Here is a 17,716-nt window from a genome sequence, read left to right as displayed (position 1 = left end):
TCATACGTTGTAGTCAGGTCAGGGTTCCAGTTCCTTTCATATCAAGCTCCTTTGAGGTAGTTGAGTTAGACCAAAGTCGGTCTGTTGTGTTGTTGTATTAAGATAGTATTGTCAGGATTGCTGTAATAAGTTGGATTTGTGATAATTGTAACCTAAGTCATACTTAAACCTGAAAAATATCTTGGTAAAGGGGTTGTGTTTATGCAATAATATTGAATTGGATTATATTATGTTTGTTATTGTTGTTGTTGGTGACGTCAACTGCTGACCCCGGGGTTGAGTCCATCACAGTTGGTATCATAGATACAGGTTTGAGTCCCTGATTTAGGTTAGGCATAGAGTCAAAAGAGTTTAGAAAGGTATAAAGGTGTGAGTCAGCAACTCAATTAGAGGAGCGAGTCTAAGAGTTCATTCGAGGGTTTCGAAGGCGTAACCCTAACATTTATTGAGGACTGGTTGGAACTGCCCTAGCTTTTAGTATATCTCCCTCGTATATCGGTATTATTGGCAATGTCTGATAGAGATTTCTAGTTCTCCCTTTTTGAGAAAATGAGTTTGATCACGAGAGCTCAGCTTTTGAGCGGACCCTGGATGTGTCAGCTAAAGAGATACCAATGTTAATCTTAAATATTGCATCTTCTATGTCAAGCGATGTTGTTGGACCGAGTGTGTGACCTCGATGAGTTCAAATGGAGTGATAGTAGTCAGTGGCTTCTATGACAACCAAGTTTCGTAGCGTATGTGGATCAGTACTGTTCTTTATATCTTGAGCCCTTTCATGTATTTCTTGGGACACATTTGGGTTCCAGAGTAATTTTTTTATCATCTAATAAGTTGCTTGTTTTTCTGTAAGAAAGTCAAACTCGAAGCAAGCAACTTAAGGTTATATTGATTTATCATAAATCAGATTTTCCTTTCCTATTTGTGAATTGTCAATCTAAATTTTGTGTCTTCCCTCGGTGAGTTCAAATGGAGTGATAGTAGTCAGTGGCTTCTAAGACAACCAAGTTTCGTAGCGTATGTGGATCAGTACTGTTCTTTATATCTTGAGCCCTTTCATGTATTTCTTGGGACACATTTGGGTTCCAGAGTAATTGTTTATCATCTAATAAGTTGTTTATTTTTCTGTAAGAAAGTCAAACTCGAAGCAAGCAACTTAAGGTTATGTTAATTTATCATAAATCATATTTTCCTTTCCTATTTGTGAATTGTCAATCTAAATTTTGTTTCTTCCCTCGGTGATTCTATCGGTTGATTGGGGCAAACAATGCATATGATTTGACTATTTGTCTGTGTGATAAAAGGGTCTAGTGGGACGCCACTGAATTATATGTTGTGAACTATGCAGTACTAAGACTGGTCATCTTATGTACTTGTATGGTTGCTCTCGGTCATATCTATATCTTCTTCGATTTTCCTCCCTTTATAATTGATTTCGTGATTTTGAAATTCCATGATAATGAATTCGTCAGTAACCTCTGTAGTTAGACAGTCATGGTTATTAAGGGTAAACAATAGTTGACTGTTAGAAGGAATAGAAGTTCTTTTTCCGGTTGCTATTTCAGAAATGAAGGTAGTAGAGAGGATTCAGGATCCAATAGAAAAGGTTGCAGCTTTAGAAAAATTAACTTAATGGTGGACGAGTCACTTGCAGGTGATAGAAAATCGCCTTTAGAAGAATGGTGGGTTGAAACTCGGACGGGTGGGCTCCACAGACTCCGGAGTTTTCTGAGTTTGACTCTGTTTACTAGTTGCTCTTTATAGTTGGTGGCTGATATAGCCGGACCAGTTGTGCGATATATCAGATTAGTTAGTGTTCCACATAAGTAGTGCTGGGACGTTAATCAGTTATTGTCATATTGAGAAGCTATACTATGTTGTTCAGTATCTTTATATTCCAGGTTTCCTGCACTGTTGTTGATTTTGCTACTGTCATTGTTGCTATTGTGCTAACGTTGTTAATCTAGATATCTTTTATAAATGGATCATGATAATTAGGACATGGGTACCCTGATTGGGCAGCATTTTCCTGATACAGGTGCACCGTTTGAACGGTGATAAATTCTGTTACACATTCTCGTTATGTTTTTGAGTAAATTCCCTACTATATTTGGGGAAAACGCCACCCAAGGAAGCTACCCAGTCTAAAGAAAATAGTAGTAGCTTTGATGAGGATCCAGCTATAAATGAAATTCTAGATTTATTGAGCTAGCAGCAATAACAGCAGCTGCAGTTAATCCAACAGACTCAGCAGCAACAACAGCAGCTGCATTTAATCCAGCAGACTCAGCAGCAGCAAAATCAGCAAAGAGAGCCAAACCAAACTACTAGTTTTAAGTCCTTTCAGTCTGTTAAACCCTCAGAGTTTAAGGGCGAGTTGGACCCTGTTACTATCATAAATCGGCTTAAGGAAATGGAAAAGGCATTTACCCTCACTCGAGTAAGTGATGATCTTAAAATGGATTGTGCGGGCTATTATCTTAAGAATGAAGCAAACTATTGGTGGGAATCCACTCGTGCGTTGGAAAGGGAAGGCCCTGTTTCTTGGATAAGATTTACAAAGTTGTTCTTGGAGAAGTATTTTCCATACTATCTACGAAATCAGTTGGAAGTCGAGTTTTTAGAATTGAAGCAAGGTAAAAGAAGTGTGTTGGAGTATGAGGCCAAGTTTCCAGAAGTGGCCCGATTAGTTCCTGAGTATGTAAGTACGGAGATCCAGAAGGCGAGGAGGTTTCAACAAGGGTTGGAGCCCGAAATTCACAGTGGAGTTGTGGCATTGCAACTCAAGACATATCCTTCCGTAGTTCAGGCCGCTCTAGTAATTGAGAGTGATCACAAGCTGGTCATCAAGAAGAAGGGTGATAAGAGGAGGGAGTCTGAGGGTGTTATCGATAAAGTGGATCAAGGAGAATCCAGACGGAAGTATCAGAAATGGCTTGGCCAGGGTAGGGATAAAAGATTCAGGAGAAAAAGTTTCTCTCAGGCTAGGTTTAGTTCTACTTCAGTTGCTTTTAATCCAGCCCAGTCAGTCAAGTTGGTAGTGGATTGTAAGTCATGTGGTAGGAGACATAGCGGTTCGTGCAAAAAGGATGTTCAATGTTTCCAATGTGGTTATAAAGGTCATTATGCGTTGGAATGCAATCCAGAAAATCCAGGAGCTACTTGTTACAATGGTTGAAAGGCTGGACATATTGTGAGGAGCTGTGGAATAGCTACTCAAGGAACCACATCCCAAGGGCCAGTAGTCAGCACAGCTAGAGCCAGAACCTTCAAAGTGACCAAGAGACCGAGCGCTTAGGACTCGGATGTAGTTGCAGGTGCATTTCCTCTCAACTCCAAATATGCTAAAGTTTTATTTGATTCAGGAGCGTCTAAACCCTTTATATCAAAGAAGTGTGTGAATAAAATGAATTTGATACTAGAAGACTTAGCCAAGCCCTTAACCCTAGCAGTAGTCAATCAGGATAGAGTTTCAGTGAGTCAACTCTGTCTTAACTGTTAATTAGAATTCCACGAGTATTCTTTTACGGCTGACCTGATACCCTTCGAACTAAGAGAGTTAAATGGAATTCTAGGAACGGATTAGTTGCCCTGTCATAAGGCACAGATTGATTTCCAGGAGAAGCAAAGTGTAATGTTTACGGAAGCCAATGTTAAGGCAAGTTTCTGAAGGCAGAAGCAAGATAAGAACTTCCTAATCATGCGAGAAAAGGAGATAATAAGCCAAAGATATAAGGCAGATCCACCATATATAGGGATACAGAGAAGGAAGTACTTAACCTGGAAGAAATTTGAGTAGTAAATGAATGTCCAAAAGTCTCTTCGGATGAATCATTAAGATTACCCTAGATTATGGGTTAGAATTTCTCACTAATATAGTAACCTGAGCCAAACCAGTATTCAAGGCTCTGTATGGTATGGCCCCAATAAGAAGCAAGTAATTAGCTAAGCAACTTCAGCAATTATTCGATAAGGGAGTAATTAGGCAAGGTATATTCCATTAGGTTGCACCAGTATTGTTTATGAAAAAGAAAGATATAATTATGAGATTATGTACTAATTATCAGAAGTTTACCAAGATGACGAATAAGAATAAGTAACCCCTATTTAAAACTGATTACTTATGTGACCTAATTTAAGGAACGTGATATTTCTCGAAGGTTGACTCAAGATTCAGCCTGAGGGCGTATCAAAGACAACGGGTAGAACGAGATATGGGCATAACAATTTCTGGTAATGTTATTTGGATTAACAAGTGTACCAGTCGTCTCTAAGGATTTAGTGAACATGGAGTATAGGGAGTGCTTGGATAAGCATAATTATATTTATTGATAACAGTTGAGTGGCATTTATGACACTTTATAACGCTCCATGAAGCTTTGAATTGGTGTTTTGCACTCGAGTTGTTAGTGTTTTTTAACGTGTTTTTGTAATGTTTTTGCATTTTAGGCATTTATCAGGAATACAGGTGAATTAGCATTGTTTTGATGCTAATATGGTGTTAGGATGATGTCCAGAATAAAAGCTCGTGAGAAGACCAACTCAAATCAGCAAGAAAATAATAAGTCAAAAAATTCTACAGAGAGTCAGTGCACCCGCGCTGTAGAAGCGCGCGGCCGCGCCCAAGAGCAGAAACTCAGTGCGCCCGCGCTGGTCAAGCGCGCAGCCACGCCAGGTCGAGATAAAAGAATTTTGTTTCTATTCTGATTTTAATCCAGAAGACTTCTACTTTGCATGGGTTGTTATATATTCATAACTTAAGGTCATTTTTCATAAGGAGACATACCAGAGCTTAAGGAGAAGGCGTAAGAAGACCGTAGAGCACAATTCAACCAAGGCGAAGAGGATCTAGTTTATACTTGTGATTCTTTATTTTAAGTTGTAACTTTGGATGCTAGTTTTCTTATCGTGAACCTATACTCTTGTTTCATACTTGGTTTATTATTTATTCAGTATAAAGACTACGTTTATTATACCATGCTTTTATCGAAACCCACATTGATGATGAGTCCGATTTTGGGCTAATCGTTATCGTGGGGTTCTAACGGATTTATTTATGGATTTCTTTAGTTAATTTATTTCGATGCCTTAGTGTGTTATGATTGTATGATAACCTAGTATAGGTTGTGCTTATTCGTCTTATGAGCGTCACGAACTTATAAGATAGTGTGTTAATCTTTAATGAAGCGAAAGTAAATTTAAGCGTTTAGAACTTGCCATACTAGCATAGGTTCATGTATTTGATATGCATGATTCGTAGGTAATTTTAACCATCTTACTTACCCTATGTAATCACAATAGATGACTTGTGCGTTAAACCATTATGTTGTCAAATTCTATAGACATATAGGGTCTCAATATAATTGGTGTCTATTCAGCTTCTATCTCTTTTGTGGATGTCTAGTAGTATGGTATTCGTACAACAAAAGTTGGTGTTTATCAGTTTCGTGTTATCTGATTAGTGTCATCACCATTACATGTTAAGGTTAAGAAAGAAAAGGCTATTGAATGAAGTATTTAATGAAGTTAGATTCACATATTTGTGTCATATAGTATTCAACTCTCTTTACTCTCGTAGTTAATGTTCTTTAGTATAATCTCTTAGTTAATCTTAGTTATAATCAACCTCAATTTGTTATTCATCTTAGCATTGGATAATAACCATACCAATGTTGTATAAATACATTGATTGAAATTAACCTAAACCAGTCCCTGTGGGAACGAACTAGAATTTATTCTATATTACTTGCGATTGCGTATACTTGCGTGAATATTAGTGTGTGTTTCAGCCCTAACAAATTTTTGGCATCGCTGCCGGGGATTCGGTGTTAATTTTTAGTTTATTTGTTTGTCATCATTGGTTGTTAAAGTTCAGTGAGTCGGATATTGTTACTTACTAAATTCCTTGTCGTGTTTCAGGGACTCTAGCGAGCGTGTATGCATATGCGTTCTCGGTCTCGTAAGTGAACACTGGATCAAGCTAAGGAAGAAGTTCTAGTCGAGAAAAAAGTTGAAGAAAAAATCTTAGTTGAGAAAGAAGAAGAAGTTCTTATTATAATGGGAGAACTAGAAGCGAATCCAAAGGCTTTGATGGATTACTCTCAACCTAAGATCAATGATATTCGGTCTAGTATTGTTTGACCAGCCATCTCGGCTAACAAAGGAGACGATGCCCGATTGTGGTAACGTCGATTATGTTAGGATTGTGATTGTTGATTATGGTGACGTCGATTATGTTTCGACGGGTAGTCCAATAAACAAAGGAGACGCTGCCTGATTTTTCGGGAAAATAATTCCAAAAATTCGGGAACGTATCCTGTAAAATATTGGGAATATTAGTCGAATGTATATAACTATATAATTACAAATATAACTATTTTACAATAGTTCTTGCGTGTTGTGATAAATGTATTGTAAAAATTCATCAACCCTATCTTCTGAAACGATAGTTATTCGTAATTATCGAAAAAGATTATTGAACCAAGTTGTGAATACGAACCTGATCTGTTATGTTAGTAATACGAATAATTACAAGTCGGGTTTTGTTAACGTATGGGTAGATTGTTAGCGAGGATAAGTCAAGCATAACTGGATGTCTAATATAGTTCGACTCTGTAGTATCTAATCGGAAGGCGTGAAAGTTGACGTCGGACTAAAGTTAACCTAGTTATCAGTCAATAAGCTCAGCAAGGTTCCAAGCAAAAAACCTGAGCATTGAAGTCAGATCCAAAATAGTCTGTTAATTAGGCGAAAAGGACCGAACGTCCAAGTCGATCCAAAAATCAGTCAATGTTAGTTGTAAAGCTCTGCAAGGCAAATAACCCTGAACAAATCTTTTACGATTCAGTATATATAAATAACTGCTGATTTAAATTATGATGGAACATAATGTTTTAATTTACGTATCCCCCGTATTTGAAAACGTCTTATTAAAAATTATGTTTTGGGGAAAAGTAACTTTTGAAAATACCTATCTCTAAAATTGTGAATAAAATTGGAAAGGTTTTGGAAAGTGGGATGTGATATAATTAATTTAAAAAGAGATAGGTATAAGTGGTTTTGGAAACTGGATAAAAAAGATCAGATATTGGATTGTTGCGTAAGAGACCCGTAACGGCCCAACGGGTTTGCATAAGTGGCTAAGTCGGTTGCGCGCCCTATTTGAACCGCTTAGTCCAGCGTGACAGAGACCTAGCTAGTCTTTGAGTTTCGGAACAGGTTTGTGGTGGGATAGACTGATCAGTTGTCCCTAGGATTCGTCCAATATATATCTGATTATGGTTTGTGGTTCCAGTAATGGAACAAATGATTTTGTGGTTCATGTAAGGGAACAGATGATTTGAAAATGAAAATAGCATGCTAAAATTGGACTCTGGTATTTACACAATACACAACTGATGCTATTTTTTTACAGAGCATGCTAGTTATTGATATCCATTTTATACATGTTTTACTTATTTTATAACGAGTTATGAATTTTGTTCATATAACTATTTTATCATAAATTGTTTTACTTGTTATTCATATAGTGGTACTACTGAGCAATTGATTGTTTACCCTTGTAGAATGTTTTGTGTAAATGTATTGCAGATGCCTAGGAGACTCATCCGTTATAGTCAGGGTAGGGTTCCAGTTCCTTTCTTATCAAGCTCCTCTGAGGTAGTTGTGTCAGACCAAAGTTGGTCTGTTGAGTTGCTGTATTAAGGTAGTATCATTAGGATTGCTGTAATAAGTTGGATTTGTGATAATTGTAACCTAAGTCATACTTAAACCTGGAAAAGATCTTGGTAAAAGGGTTATGTTTATATAATAATATTGAATTAGATTATATTATGTTTGTTATTGTTGTTGGTGGTGACGTCAACTCCTGACCCTTAGGTTGAGGCCGTCACACCTGACCCCCAGTTCCATCGGACCTAAGTGCTGCAACATAGCAACTACGGATCATTTTTTGATCTCCTTTCGCCTCTCCAACACCGTTTCTAGTTGGGAACTTCAGTACCATATGGTAGGTTGAAGGGACAGCCTTAAACGTATGGATCCCTTTTCTACCCATGATGGCATTATAAGTAGAGACTGCCTTAACAACTTGAAAGTTCATCATCTATGTGGCCTTCCTGGGCTCTTCCCCAATAGTTACGGGAAGTTTTATTGCTCCTTCGACTTTGCATTCCACATGGTTAAACCCGTAGATGGGTGCGTCAGATGGAGTTAGTTGAGAATCTTTGTAGCCAATCGTTATGAATGTGTCATGAAAAAGAATATCCACGGAAGCTCCATTTTCCACTAGGACCCTCATAACAGGATAATTTCCAATTACCGAAGTGATAACCAGAGGATCATCCTGAGGAAATTTCAAACCTTCAAGGTCTGGGTCACCAAATTCAAGCGTCATCTCTGACTTGGAGCGCTTAGATGGTTCTCCAACTATGCTCATCACCTCTCTCGCATAAGCTTTTCGAGAGTTCCTTGTAGTCCCAGTTGTTGTAGGACTTTCTGAGATTATGTTGATTACTGGCGGGGTTGTGGGTTGCGATCTCTGTCATTACCCCTTCGATCTTCGTCTCTTCGTTCATTGTCTCTTTTTTGGCCTCCAGCCTCTTCACCCTTGGTGAAACGTCCGAATTTTTCCCTTCGGATCAAATACTCAATCTCGATCTTAAGTTATCTACAGTCATCCGTATCATGACCAACATCTTTGTGGTACCTGCAGTATCGACTCTTGTCCCTGTTCTCGGGGTCTCCCCTTAGTGACTTCGGCCATTTTAACTCTTTGTCCTTCTCAATTTCCATAAGGATTTGGCTCCTTGTAGTATTCAACCTTGCATATTCAGTGAATCTTGGTTGCTAATTCTTCTTAGAAGAGGAGGAGTTAGAGCTTTTTCCAATTCGAGAATACTTGTCCTTGGCATCGTACTCCTGATCCGTCTTCCGCTTCTTGTTTCTAGCAGGCTCATTACTCACAGCTGTATTCTTTACACTTTCCTCCACCTTGATATACTTTTCGGCCCTATCCTGGAGCTGCAACATGCTTTCAGGAGGGCATTTGGCCATGGACATCTTAAAAAAATCATCTCTAGTCCCTTGCTGTAGGTCTATCATAGCTACCTTATCGTCAAGATCAGGGACCTTCAAAGTCTCCTTCGTGAATCGGTTCAGGTAGTCTCTCAGGGACTCCTTTTCCCCGTGGACTATGCCCATAAGGGAAGTTGAACTCTTCTCGTGTACTCTTCTCGGGCCTTTCTTGTGTACTATGCCCAAGGGTGCTAGTGGACTATGCAGACGATTATACCACCTTTGAACCATACCTGATAGGGTTTGAGCAAAGGCCCGACACTTAATAGCGTCGTTCACGGGCTATAGCAACAGGGCATTAGAGAACGTCTTACATGATTAGGATGGTCGCCAGTACCATCGTATGCTTTGATGGTGGGCATCTTAAACTTTCTTGAGATGAGGGCATTCATTATCTCGTCAGTGAATGATGGGTTTGGATCATCAGGATCTCCTAAGGGCATAAGATCACTTGGATCAGCCCTAGGGGCAACAGCCCTTCTCGGTATTGGACCATCCAGGTCTATGATTGGAGGAAGATCTATTTGCCTCGCAGCAAGTGGAGGTCTTGGAGGTCAGGTGCACCTCCAGGTCGCGCTTCAGCCTTTGGATCTCAGCTTCATGAGCCCTGATCCTCTCCTAGACATCTTGGGGATTCGTCCATTGAGTGCTCCTGGGCCGTTGGTTGGTACTAGGCATTGTCTCTTTACCAGTACGCCTCCTCCATGGAGCAACCTCGTCATCCGGTAATTCGTAGTCTCTATCAGAATAGGGTCCAGAAAAATTTCGATCCTCTGGGATAGGAACCAAGCCACGTATGTATTGGGGCGTCCGCCCTTGTGCTTCACTCCGATTGAAGTGTCCACTTCCTCCGGCCTCAGGGAATAGAGGCATCCCATAAGGGGGTTAGTGGTCACTATCGTCGAGTACTCATACCCAACAGGTTGAGGGTTCACAGGTGCATGTAGCTGCTAAAATTGGGGATTTGTCCCTTGAGGAGCCGCGAAATTCATCCCTTGTGGTTGAGCCTCAGTTGCCCCTACCAGGGTTCCTCCTTGGGTGGAGGCATAGGTTGAGTGCGGTGGTACCTCTACCACCGATGCTATTGTTCGTGATGGGACATAATTTCTTGTTCTACTATTGTTTCTGCTTCGTGCGTTCACCATGGTTGTTGTAGTTTTCCCACATATGGTGCCAAATATTGTGAAATAAAAACTAGAGTGCGTTCGTAATTAATGCTAGGGTTTTTGAGCTTCAAGCTTTAATGGATGCTCCCGCGTTCGGGACTATCGGTCCTTGCAAGATGCCTATGTATCTCTGTGTAATAGAGAATCAAGCCAAAAATATAGTTCTAGGTTGACGGGTAGAGCCCTTTATATAGAGGTGAGTCTACGGTTAGACTTGTGTTGGAAGACTTGGTGGACAAGTCTCCAACTTAGATGGCGATTAGGAGTCCTTTAAGGGAAGGAACTCCAGAACCTTCTGTGTAGGACTTTGAGTCCGTTTAGGACACATGCCTCTTCTCTTCCAGCCGTATTGGGCCTAGTCCGTGAACAACTTGTGTTCGTGGACCTTGACGACCTCTGATGGTGGGCCTTGTCTACCTGGGTTCTCTTGAGTCTGCTACGAGCTCAGATCAGACAGGTCTGTACTATACTTCAGACAATAAGCCCACGTGTAATTAATGTGACTTTTAACGTATTTTTAGGATGTATTTTCTATCTATATAAACTTCATTATTTTTATTTTAATATTTTATTAATTAAATTTGTTAAAAAGAACAAGTATGTCTAATTAATATTTGTAAATATATATCTTTAATTAAATTACTATTTATAATAATTAGGTATGTGAAATTCTATAAACTCGTGAGTACTCCGGCCCCCGGCCTCTATCCATAAGGTTTCACCTCCTCAACTCAAGTTGCAAATTCTTTAATGTCCCATTTGGGAATATTTTTAAGAATTTTACTCTCAAATTTTTTTGAAAAATTCTCCAGAATTTTTTTTGAGAAAATTTCTAATGAATTTGTTCGAGAAAATTTCTCCAAATTTTCTCTAAGAATTCTCCTGCTTGAGAAAATTTCTCGAGGAATTCTCGGGAAAATTTTTAAAGAAATTTATTCGTAAATTTCTCGGGAAATATTTTAAATAAAATTTTTCTAAAAATGTTTTGAAAAATATGTGGAAATTCTTTTCGAGAAAATTTATCGGAAAATTTCTCTTTTCTCGAAATTTTACCGGAAAATTCCTCGAAAAATTTTAGGAAAATTTCTCGAAAATTTCTCGTAAATTTCTTGGAATGTTCTCGCAAGATTTTTGAAGAAATTATTGGGAAAGTTTTTTGAGAAATTTTTTCGGAAAATGTTACCGGAAAATTTCGAAAAATTCTCTGTAATTTTTTCGAGAAAATATCTCGGAAATATTTCAAGAAAATATCTCGAAAATATTTCAAGAAAATTTCTCGAGAATCTTTTGGGAAAAACTTCTCAGAATTCCTAATATTTCTTTTTAACATTTTTGCAAAAAATATTACAGGATTTTCTCTGAAAATAGTTATAATTCTTTAAATTTCAAATTTAGAATTTGAAAACCAAATATTTCCGAACAATGAATTTGAATTTTAAATTCTGAATTTCAAATACTATTTAAAATTCTTGATTTGAAATAAAATATATGTTCCCAAACACCTAAGATGATTATTGGCTGTTTCAATTTCTAACCCATCGATGGATCAGTCAATCCAAAAAGTCTATGTCCGTCAACAATGTTTGTCATTTTCATAGGTATTTGGAAAATAGTATATCATTCCCACAAAAGTAGTCAAATATTGAAACCATAATTTAGGAAGACATTTTTCGACCGACCTTTCAAGAAGGATAATGCAAGGGATTATTTTTTAATTTACTTTCGTTGTAAGAATAAATTAATTCGGTAACAATATATTCGAGAATATAAAATTTCTTATAAACCTGTGCCTGTGTATGATTTAAATTGTAAACTGTTCAAATCTCAAATATAACATTCTCATTTGATTGATGATAATTTGGTGATGGATTACGTCCATCCTAGTTCTTCTGTGACGTTGAATTATCAATTTGTTGTCCATATCAAGCCATCATCCATTGAGCAAATACACTTTCACCCCAAACTTAACGGGCTTAGTCAAGCGGGCTTTTAATACCAACAACTATATCTTCCTTTATCATTTATTTTAGACTTAATTGTACTATGATGGCCTGATTTATATTTTTTTAGCACAAAAATGGCTAAAATATAAAGTTAAGCGCCCGCATGACACAACTTAAATTTTTTTAACCATCGATTGCATTCCGTCAATCTCATTAACGGACGTTATATAACTTCACAGTTTAAAGTACTGACTAGGGGTAAAAATGTAAAATTGAACATTGTACTCATATAACCCCTCTATTATTGTCTCTCCCTCCTAAACTAACCCTTAATTCCCCCCAAAAATCGATCACACAAAATCCTAAAACTAACTAAACTGTAGAAACCATGGAGACGAAATTGGAGCAAGATGTCGTGGAAACTAAGGCCCAAGCAAGATGAAGAAGCATTCAAACCCTACCAATGTCCACAATATATAAGTATGTACTTTTTCTCTATTTGCATGCGATGTTTATGTATAATTAGGGGGTTTTTAACAAGATGTCATCATAGTGGGGGGTTTTGCTTAGTAAGATTTGTAATGTTTATGTATAATTTGAGGGTTTTGCTTAATAAGATACCAATGTCTTTTTTGTTAGTTATTTTCCTAGTGTTTTATAGTGTCCTTTTTTGTTTACTGTATAACTATGAATTATGTTGATGCTGTGTTGATTATCTTGTTTGCTAGTGTTGTAAAGTGTAATTTATAATTTATTGTTAGTTATTCGTGTTTTTAAAGTGTAATTTAGTTATCCCAAATTAGCTAGTTAATTTAAGTAAATGGGTTTATTTCTCAGATGCCGAGCTTTTTACAATTAAAATGTTTTATGATGGTAAAATGGAGGAAAATCCTAAGAGATATAATGGAGGTTCTGTGGTTTATGTCGACTTCTGTGATTCTGATGCTGTTAGTCTTGTAGAGATCAATAGTATGTTGATTGAAAGTGGATCGAGCGGAAGTTTTTATCAGTTGTGGTATAGGATTCCAGGAACTACAATGGAGCACGGTTTATTTGAGTTATAAAGTGATGATGATCTCATGGTAATGTGCACATTGATAAATAACAAAGATAGGCCAAGGACTAATAAGTATGTAGAATTGTTTTTTACTAAATCATATGTTGCACTAAGGCAAGACTGTGATGGTACTACATCAAAGACTGCATATGAAGAAGAAATTTTTATGGAGAACCCATTTCCCAATTCAACACAGGATGACTATGAGCTGGAACAACAAATGCTTGAACTTGAGGGTCTGTATAAGGATTTCTCTGATCAAGATGAATGTGATGAGGAATATGAGTATGGTGGTGATCAATCAGATAGTGATGATGAAAGTTTCCACTCAGATGCTAGCAACAAAGATGACAGTGATGATGACCTATTGTTTGATCAACATATTGACAGGACTGTGTATGAAGATGAGGATGAAGACATCCATGAGGACCCTCAGAAAGATGACAACACACAGAGTGATGAGGATTCTGTTTATGCAGGGAGTGATGAAGAAAGGATGGCACAAAATTCAATTGATGAGGATGAGCCTAGTTTCCCAGTTTTTAATGAAGAGGTTGACATGGAAAAACCAGTTTTTTTGCCTGGTATGTTGTTTAAGAGCTCTGCAATATTCAGAAAAGCTGTGAGAAATCATGCTATAATGGAAAGGAGGCCAGTGGAATTGGTGACTAATTATGGTAGGAAAGTTAAGTATGTTTACCAGAAACCTTGTCCCTGGACAGGTTATGCGTCCCCCTTTAACAAGACATCAACATACCAGATAAGGTCCATAATCAAGAGGCATACCTGCATGCCCACTTTTAAGCAAAAACAAATTAACTCTACCTGGCTGGCTGCACATTATGAAAAGGAAATCAGAATGAATCCTAGTTGGCCTGTTTCTGAATTTTAAAAGAAGATTTTTAATGACTTGAAGTGTGAGGTGTCAAAGTATGCAGTGTATAGAGCCAAGAAAAGAGCTTTGATCAAGATCAATGGGACTGCTGCAACACAATATGCTCAGGTGTGGGACTATGCTTATGAATTAAAAAGGGTGCTTCCTGAGACAACAGTTAAAGTTCTTACTGAAGATCCAGTATCTGGGACAGATAGGGGTAGGTTCATGAGATTGTATGTATGTTTGGGCCCACTAAAAAAAGACATTCACCCAGTTCTGTAGGCACCTTGTTGAACTAGATGGGTGCCATCTCAAGGGACCCTATGGTGGCCAGTTATTAGCTGCAGTTGGGGTAGATGCCAATGATAGCATGTACCCCATTGCATGGGCTGTGGTTGAATCGAAAACCACTGAATCTTGGACATGGTTCTTGGAATTACTGACTCATGACTTGAAGATCCAAGTTGATGCTGAGTGGACCTTCATCTCTGATAGACAGAATGTGTGTGCATAAATATGCAAGTTTATTACCTTGCACTTCTATAAAAATGTCTATATTAATATGTTTTTACTTATTTGATAGGGGCTTATAAATGCTTTGGAGGCCATAGTACCAAATGCAGAACACAGATTTTGTGTTATGTATTTGTACCAAAATATGCATAAGGAGTTTAAGGGCATAGCATTAAGACAACTTCTCTGGAAAGCTGCTAGGGCATCAACAGATTGGGAGTTTAATCTCCACATGAACAGGATGAAGGAGGTACCTTATACATTTTTCAATTAAGTTCAATTAAGTTCAATTAGGTGCAATTAAGTTCAATTATGTTCAATTATGTTCAATTATGTTCAATTATGTTCAGTTTTAGTTGCTTGTAACTTGTTCAATTATGTTCACAGATTGCACCAAAATGTCATGACTGGCTCATTGCAAAACCCAAAACACAGGGACAAGAGCTGCTTTTAGAACAAATGTTCACAGTGATATGTTTGTTAACAATCACTGTGAAGTATTTAATAGCAGTATCAGGAAGTACAGAGACTTACCTATCATCACTATGTTTAGGGAGCTGCATAAATCAGTTATGAAGGGGATTCAAGTTAGAAGAGACAAATTAGCAGCCAAGGACACTGTGATATGCCCTAGTGCACTAGAAAAACTTGACAAGTATGTGGCTCTATCTTGTATCTTTCCTGCATCAAAATTAAGATTACTATTATGGAATGCACTCAATGTAGACCATAATCTATAGATGGGATAAAAATGAGAATTTTATGCTTATTTAAAATTTAAAATTTAAAATTAATATTTAAGTATAACTGTTGTCCTATCTTTAAATGTCCTAGGTCAATACAGTATATTGGTAATTGTGTTGTGTCCTGGTCTGGAGGCACCACATACTTAGTCACTTGTACAGATGGTGGCCATGAGTTAGTTGTTGATTTGGAGAAAAAAAGTTGCACTTGCAGAAAATGGAATCTGACTGGGATTCCTTGCTATCATGCTTGTGCATGCATAGCCATTAGGAATGATCCTTGGGAGAATCACATGCATGAATGCTACAGCAAGGACATGTACATGAAGGTAATTGATAGATTTTCTTGCATACAGTTTCCTTTATTTTTGCTACATATAGAATTTGCTTTTTACACTCTAACAACCAAATCAAATTGGTTTCTTTCAAACAGTTATACAGCTGTTTATTGGAGCCAATTGTGAGTCCTGAATTTTGGGAACAAGCCTCTGAGCCAAGGCCTTTGCCTCCAGCTGTGAAGACACCAGCAGGAAGACCAAAAAAAAAGAGAAACACCAGAAATGATATTTCTGAAGATTCCACTAAACTCAGCAAGGCTGGGACAATTGTTAATTGTACCTACTATAAGGCAAGGGGTCATAACACTAGGACTTGTCCTGCCAAGGTACTTATCTTGTAATTCATATATATGGTACTTATATGGTTATAAGTCAACAACCCTAATGGTCTGTTATCTTCTAATTATAGAAAAATGATGCCATTAAAAAAGCTGCAGAACAGGGTATGGTGCCTAACATTGCTAAGACTACTTGTTTATGCAAAACATGCAACCAGCCAGGGCATAATTCAAGGACCTGTGCACCAGAAGGTAAGGCTTACTTAAAATCAACTTAAATACATTAGGTTTAAACACAGACCTACTTATAATGCATTTTCCTATGTAGAAACAGCAACAACATCAAAATACCATCCCCGAGATGATGCATCAGCATGAGAATGATAGACAAGCTGGTGACACTCAAGCAAGTTCAACATCTGCCTTTGCTCACCAGGCCAGGAAGGAAACTCTAAAGAGAAAGAGATGAATTAATGGGAGACGTGATCTTTGTTCTATGTTTTTTTGTTGGCCTTGACAAGAAACTTTGTTTTTAGATCTAATATTGGTGACTATATTTATGGCACTTGATCTTTTTTCTTGGGGATATAGGTGTGCAGTTTTAAGACACTATTTTTGCAAGTCATATGGTTGTTGGCGTATGTAATAGCTAGAATTAATGGCTCCAAGCCTTACAAACTTGTCACTAGATGCTACTATATACTATTTTGTGGCCAACATGTACTATGACCGAAATTGTGAATGATGCTAATGGAATGATATCAATCAAGCCTTTTCTGCGTTCATAAAAAGTGTGTATGTTTATCTTTTAGTGCACATAACTACAAGTTAACAATTGCAAGTATTCACATCTGCAATAACATTAATCAAACATCTGATTTTACATATTCAACATGAGGAATATTACAAACTAACATAAAGCATAATAACAATAATAAAAACAGAAAGCTAATCTTCCATCTTCTAGCCTCCAGTTTCACCCTCTCCACTTCCATAACCAGATTCCTACACCTTACGCACCCATTCACCCACCTGAAAAAATCACAGCCACAACTGCCTAGACCACACCCAGCAAACTTACGACCTGCATTTACATCCGTGCGAGCAATCCTTTCCACGGCCCAATTTCCACAATAACACTTATATGTCATGATTTTATGCTGAAAGCTAGTAATTTGTAAGAGTTTGAGTATCTTTTATCTTCTTCAAGTTTAGAAATTTACTGTATGTGTAATATATAGACACATGTCCATAGTGCAGAAAGTAGTCGTTGCAATATTTTAATCCTGTTATACTCCTGGCGAGTTAACGTCTGTTTGTGAATTCTGACGAAAAGCAATCGATTGTTAAAAATATTAAAGTTTGGTCATGCGAGCGCTTAACTTTATATTTTAGTCATTTTTGTGCTAAAAAATTATAACTCAGGCCATCATAGTGCAATTAAGTCTTTATTTTATATTTTTCATGTTGCTACGTTAATAGTTTCTTCTCAAAATCACTCCATAGTCTTATTTGAAAATTATTATAAATAAAGAAATATTATAACGAGCAAAATGGATTTAAAAATTTGAATTCCTCTTATTTTACATCATCAAATCTACTACGTATCCAATTTCTATTTTTAAGGTTTATATACAGTTCATTTTTTCTGATAAAAAATACCAAGTCACATTTTATTAATAATTAATAATGAGTTTTTAATTAATCCGCTTCCTGGGCCGGGCTA

Source organism: Apium graveolens, chromosome 8 (assembly GCF_009905375.1).
Source record: "Apium graveolens cultivar Ventura chromosome 8, ASM990537v1, whole genome shotgun sequence".
Taxonomy (NCBI): domain Eukaryota; kingdom Viridiplantae; phylum Streptophyta; class Magnoliopsida; order Apiales; family Apiaceae; genus Apium; species Apium graveolens.
This window is presented reverse-complemented; position numbering follows the sequence as displayed.